The 6,754-nt window shown below is 51.6% G+C and overlaps 1 long non-coding RNA gene across 2 annotated transcripts; it reads left to right on the top strand.

Moving 5' to 3' along the window:
- The first annotated feature begins 236 nt into the window (after nucleotides 1–236).
- On the top strand, nucleotides 237–6,272 carry LOC127024123 (uncharacterized). 2 transcript variants are annotated; one of them, XR_007767526.1, is made up of 4 exons: nucleotides 237–341; nucleotides 2,891–2,927; nucleotides 3,726–3,806; nucleotides 6,074–6,272. It is a non-coding gene; the product is annotated as an uncharacterized LOC127024123 (long non-coding RNA). The 2 variants fall into 2 exon arrangements; XR_007767525.1 differs by lacking the exon at nucleotides 3,726–3,806.
- The last annotated feature ends 482 nt before the right edge of the window (nucleotides 6,273–6,754 follow it).

Below are 6,754 nucleotides of genomic sequence, written 5' to 3'. Positions count from 1 at the left end.
GCGCTGGCTGTGGGGACGGGCACGATGCCTCGCGTGGCTAGCTGTGGCGCGCGGGTGCGGTGCCGTCTCCCGTGTCCCCCGTGTCCCCCGTGTCGTGTTCATGCGTCGTTGCCGGCCGCGCGGCCCCCGTGGGGAGGAGCCGTCCGCGGCGGCACCGGCTGCTGCCCCATCGCGCCGCGCCGCCGCACTGGGCCCGCGGCCCGGGCCCGCCCGGGCCGCTCCAGCCGTGTGCGCCGCGCCGCGCCGTGAGGGGTCTGCCGGGCGGGGAATGCAGCCCGCAGCCTTCCGGGTGCGCGTGTCGTCGTCGTCGTCCCCCCGCCGTGGGTCACTGCAGTGGAGAGGTACTCCGGCTGCGCTGGGCTCCGAGGAGTGTTCGTTTGACCGTGGGGCGTCAGGGACAAAGTCTGAGTCATGACCCCGCAAATTTCAGGGGAAAAACGCGTCACTCCTGCTGGGGAGGAGTGTTGGGATCTCCTCTGCCGCCTGCTGTGGGGTGGAGGAACCACGTACCTCTCCTTACAGTGGAAGAGGAGTGGTGAAAAAATATGTTTCTGTTTGCATGTTTCCTCCTTTGCTTGCAGCAACACCCCTTGAAAGCGTGACCTTGACAGGCTAGTGGTCGTCTTATATTGGACGATTTGAGGTTGCCTTCTCTTATGGCAAGTAGGGGACTGCACTTGCAAGTGGGGACATGGATTATGAAGCCAGCTTCTGGCATGAGCGGGGTTGGGCTGCAGATGACAGCGGACCGTGATGTAAAAGGGCTGGGAGTATTGAGAGGGGTCTGTGTGGCAGAGGTGTAGGGTAGCGGAGGGAGGGAAAGTAAAGTCACAATAGGTTTCTAGGCAAAAAGTCTCAGAGTACCCTTCCAGTTGTTTCATGTGCTGTCCTGCAAGGGGGAATTTTTCTGTGTCCTGAAAGTGAACAAACTGTATGAGCCTGCATCTTGGAGACACTTGCTTCCTGCCAGTAATGCTACTGAGATGCAGGGTTTTCTGGATCATTCTGCCTGGGTGGTGTTGCAGACCCAGCCACGTGGTCAGTGATTACTGTGTTGTGTGCCAAGGCCTAAGCTACAGCTGCTTGTTGAGCAGGAGCTGCAGTATGCCTCTTGGAGCTAAGAAGCAGGATCTGAGCTAGGCTACATGGGTACCCATGTTTTTCTGTGGAGGGTGGTTGTTAAGAGCCTGCAGTGTAAGTGCACAAGGAGGGGTAAGTCAGAGAATGCATGCATTAGGAAGCTGATGGGACCACCTCACTCTTCAGATGGGTTGCACGTGTAGTGTACGCCTCCCTGCACCATCTGAGTCCTGCTGCGTAGAGAGCGATCAAATACCAGCAAAACGTTTTATGCGTCAGGATGTGGTATCGTAGAGTTTTCATATGGAAAATGAGTGTGAGTATGTGCTGATTTTGCATGGGAAGTGCTTGTAGAGCACTGCAGACTCAAAACTGGAAGGGATCTTTGTACTGAACATTGCGGGGCTTTGGCTGTTTTTCTCCATGTCACACATGTGATCCCTGTGATTTGACCTGCAGCAGTGCTGAGATAGTCGTGGTTCCCCGCAATCTCCTGTACGGAGAGAAAGAGCTATGCTCTGGTGTATGTGCTAGAATGCAGAAAATGAGAGTACTGTCCTCCTTGCTGTATGTATTAGGGAGTGCACTGTGCAGCCTTGGTGTTGGGGGTGTCCTGGTGGGCTGGGCAGAACTAGTAGCAGAAGTACACAAGAGCAGCTCAAATGAGGGCGAGCAGCCAGAGACAGGGGAGGAAGCAGTGCTCTGTTAGTTAGCGTGTTGGACCACGTGTACAGATTGAGATGTGGATTGTGTAGGTCATATTGAGTTACTTAAGGCAATGAAGGTTTAGGGCGCAGTGGCAGAGGCAGTGGGTTCTACTTGTGTTCATAAGAGGGCAAGCTTTGTTGATTCCTGCTTAGGTACATAACCTTGTACATGTGGAGGAAGCTGCAGTGCTGGTACAGAAATGGAAACTTTTTTTCCTACAGTCTCGGCCTTTGCAGTAGAAGGCAGGCTGAACATAGGACCAGAATTGTTGATCACAGCTGAGTAAGAGAGTTTCCATGTCCTTGATTTTCACCAAAAAGTGTAGATGTGGGTATATAGAAGGAACAGTGTGGGGTCTTGGAATGTCGTCTACCAAAGTCTGCCTACAAGTCAGCATTCCCCCTTTCCATCGGTAGTTTGCAAATCATGAGTTATTACTCATGGCTCTGGCAAGGATGTTGCAAAGCTACCTGTCGCTCAAGCTTTCTGATCAGGACCAATCAGAGTAATTTGCCTTCTCCTCTCTGGTCTTGCCTCGTGGTGACTGCTAAAGGTCTGAGCATAGTAGCTTGTAGTTCTTTATGCCAGTGCATGGCCTTTACATGGTTTGCTAAATGTCTATAACTAACACAATTAGTAAACCTAAGTATAAGTGCTGAAATTATTACTATAGAGCATAGAACCAAGTGAGAAATTTCTGCAATTGCTGAAAATGTCTCTGAGTCTGACAGAATGAGAGATGTATGCAAAGTACCTATAACTGAAGGCTAGCAATTGCTGCTGAGCAATGTTCTTCTGGCAGGCCATGTATCTCAGCTCCTCGGTCTTGCCTCAGAGTCTCCATCGTGGCATTATAACTTTGTCAGCCATTGCTTACCGATGCAGTTGTGGTAAAATCTGTCGTTCTTCAAAAACATGCAGTAAAATTCAATGTCCTACAGAAAAGCATAAAACAACAACGTTACTATATAAGCACATGAGGCTATCTAATGCGCATATGGATATGCTGCCATAAGAAATTAAAATCTCTGAACTCTGTTTTAAGTTGAGATTGATTAGTAGGAGTCTTTTATTTCATATGATACTTTAATCTTTCTTCTAGGTATCTGGCTTCCTGTTTCCCCAGTTACAACACCCAGGTAATTAAAAGGGGGTTGCAGTAATTGTGCCTTACTCAAGTTGATCTCTTACTTTTAAAACTACTCTCACCCATCTTCTGTAGCTCCAGTCACTGGAATATCATCTACATGAGGTAATAACTTGGTTTCTTGTAGCTCTTAATGTCTTGTAGCTCTTGTGGCTCTCAGTATCACACACACAGAGACATATATATATATATTAAAAAAAAGTATATGTACACACATATATTCCATATGCAGATATTACAATATATGTCGGTGGTCTATTAAGCATGATCACTGTTAAAATAGTATTAATAATACATCAAGCCTCAACAATAGAAATAAGGTTTCTCTTGTTTAAAGATGAAGGTGCTTTTAAACTGGATCAATTTTCTTTTATTTCCTCCATTTGAGTATATTTTCCTCTTGCTTTTAACTTCAGTCATGGCAACTAATGTAAAAAAGCCTGCCCCAACACCCAGAAACCACCCATGCCCCTGCCTGCAGGCCCCACATGACTCTAGATGTCTCCAACCTCCTTCTGCCACCTGGTTCTGGCTTTCTGGCACTCACGGGGACATCTGTGCACCCTCAGTCCTGTGCCACAGGGGGATGGGATGTATGCCGCAATGCTGCTTGGCCAGAGGCATGGAGCCCTCAAGGGGGTCCGAACTAGAAGAAACAGGTAATAGATGAACGTAGCTTTGCATAATGTGAAGAGAAGTGGTTCCATCAATCACAGTTAAAGCTTTGGAAAAGTACTCTGAAAATAGGATAAAGTAGTGGCCTCAACAGTCTTTTTGGTTTGCTTTGCAGGGTAGTACTTTGAGGGCCAACAACTTGAAGAGACGCAGCCTGACCTGATTTGTTGATTTTAGTGATATATTAAAGAAGCATGTAAGTGTAAAAGGAGCCTAGGAGCGTTAGGAAGAAAGGAAATAGCAAGTAAGATTTGAAACAGAGGAAAAGCTAAGTACCGTGACTACTGAACTTGGTAAAGTTGGAGAGAATTTGGGGTTATGCTGAGCCTTAGCCTCATCCGTGAAGAAAGAATCTGTGTGCTAGGCACGTGGGGGCTGAGTGTAGCTGGAGCGTGGCAAGGGGTGGGCTGGGCTGTCTGGTCTGGGGCACACAGGGAGGGAGGGGAAAGGCAGAAGGACCTGAAGGAATATAGGGTGCAGGCTTTTCCTCTCCAGTGGCTTCTCAGGCACACAGGGTCACTCATGAGGTCTCTCATGGCTCCTCCCGGAACTCCGATAGCCACACAAAGCACCCAAGGCACTGGCATTTGCATGAAAACAGCACCGCTCTGGGATGGGACTGCCACCCTGACATGCTGCCAGCAAAAGCCCTCTGCCCAAAGGCTCTGCAGACATCCCTCAAACCAGCCCCCAGCTCCCCCACAGCTGCTAAACTCTGCCCCAAACCCACCATCAACCCTCAAAGTCCCAAGACTTCAAAACACCCCCAGGCCTGGGCCAAAAGCCCCCAACCCCAAACCCTGCCCCAAGACCACCAATGGTTCCAACACTGCCCCGAACCCCATCCCAGAACCCCAGCGCCCCCAAATCCACCCCCCCAAACAATGCCCTGCTACTGCCCCCAAACTATGCCACATCATCCCTGCTTGCAGGCTCCCCCTCAATCCTGAATGTCTCTTACCTCCCTCTGCTGGTGTCGTGGTTTAACCCCAGCCAGCAACTAAGCACCACGCAGCCGAAGAGACTGGAGGCGAAACCAGGAGAGCTGGCCACCCCTCACCTCCTGGTGCCCGGTGCAGAATTGTGTGCCCCTAGTCCCACACCGCAGGGAAATGGGATAGACGGCCCGATGCTGCTGGGATGTGGACGCAGACCACCAAAGACCCAGCAGGGGACGGATGCTCCTGAGGCACCACCCCCTGCGCTCCCTGTTCCCATCCCAGGAAAAGAAGCACAAGCTAGCCCTTGGCTGTGCTTTATTCTCAATTAATGCAGAGGTCATTAGCTTCATTAGGGGACACAGTAAGGACCCGGCCAGGCAGCCTCCCCAAGCCTGGGGTCCCTGAGGCGCTCTAGTCATCTCAGTGGAGCTGTTCTGGAGGCCTGCAGTGGGCTGCTTGTGGGTTTGCAGGATGCTGTGGTCTTTCTGGGACTTTATCGAAGTCTCTGGGACATTTGAGATGGCCAGTGGAGCTTTTCCTCCCCACCTATGGGCTCTGTTCATAGTGTGTGGGGAGGCATTTGGGGGTCTGCAGGGCTGTCCCTGTCATGTTACTACCATGTTTGGGGTGGTGCAAGGGGCTTCTCAGGTCTCTGCAGCTTTGGGGGATGGGTCTTAGCAGTATCGTGGCATCCCTTTCCTGGTTTTTGTGGGGTAGTTTGGCCATGCCCAGAGCTGTTCCCCTCTTTTGGGAGCGTTATATCAAGGTCTTTGGTTCCCTTCCCCCAGTTTCGTTTGATCGCTGCGTACTCTGCTTAGTATCCCCTTCAAACAAATTTTAAATATGGAGGGGTTTTCCTCCTGACTGGTGGAGGGAAAGACAGGACTACGATCCAAAGTGATAAACACAAGATAAACACGTGCACTTTCAAGCTATGGTCTTTGCTAAAACACTGTCCAGAATTCTGGGGAGAAATAATGTTCAGTTGCTGCCCAGTGAGTCTGCGAACACAGACTGAAGGGGGAATTACAGGGAGACGATGTCATAACCAGCGCTGCAAAAAGAGAAGGCTCGTCTTGTCTTGTCAGCTGCCTGCACATCTGCGTAAGCAGCAAGACCGGTGTTCACAGGGCGGTACCGCGGGCAGTCTCCCTCTCTGCTGCCTCCACGTGCCCGCACCTCGGCCAGGAGCCGGCGGCGCTCGCTCCCGGCCGCAGGCGCCCGCCGACGCCGGGGCAGCCTGCCCTGCGCCCGCCGCCCCCCGCCCGCGCCCCCTGCCCCGCGCCCCCTGCCCCGCGCCCCCTGCCCCGCGCCCCCTGCCCCGCGCCCTGCGCCCGCCGCCCCCTGCCGGGCGGTACTGCAGCCCGCCGCTCACGCATGCGCACGGGAAGGCTCCGTGCTCGGCCCTCGCCGCTGCCGTGCGCTGGCGGAGCGGCCGCGCAGGCTGTCGGCGGTTGGGTTCTGCGGAGCGGCACAGCGTTCTCATTTAACGTTAAACGCACAGTTTATCTTTTTGCTATAGAGATGCCATCAGTGATAGAAAATGCGGACAGACAACAGAGAGGAGACTGGTGAACGGATTTTTATGAATAATACCCAACAGATGAACCAGGGAAGCAAAAACGCAGTTCAGCGGACCCTTGATATCACTAGAAACTCCTAGAGGAGGAGATGTTCCTGCCTGGATAGCTAAGATAACTATCAATAAAAATTGTTTGTTATTTCTGTCTCCCGGGCAGCTCTAAGGACTAAATAATCCATTCCCACCCCACGGATATTGTTAATTGTATCTGGATTACCTTTGCTTTGGTAGTTTCTTGTTGTGTTACCAGGTATGCGTTTGTGAAAAGGGAAAGATGTAATACCTACTTTTTAGATTAATTGCTGTGGCTGAAGTTGATTACAGCCTGCCTTATTGGCCCCTTTTGCATGCACCAAGGCCCTGCATATGCTCCAGAGCCCCCCGAGACCCTCAGTTCACATTCCAAATTGCCCCCAACCCCTCTGCGTGCCTTTCTGTGTGCCCCTGGGCGCTATGCTTGTCTTGCAGCGTGCCACAGTTTTCTGTTTAACTTTCTTCCCTGTCCTGGAATTTTCTGGGTACTTTCTGGTGTGCTCCAGGATCCTGTTTTCCTTTCTTTATGCACCAGGGCTCTCCCTTTGCTCTTCTGTGCTCCCAGAATCTTTTGTTTGCCCTATCCCC

This window comes from Gymnogyps californianus, chromosome 19 (genome assembly GCF_018139145.2).
Source record: "Gymnogyps californianus isolate 813 chromosome 19, ASM1813914v2, whole genome shotgun sequence".
NCBI classification, from domain to species: Eukaryota; Metazoa; Chordata; class Aves; order Accipitriformes; family Cathartidae; genus Gymnogyps; species Gymnogyps californianus.
The sequence above is the reverse complement of the archived record's forward strand: the minus strand, read 5'-3'. Positions and strand labels throughout refer to the sequence as shown.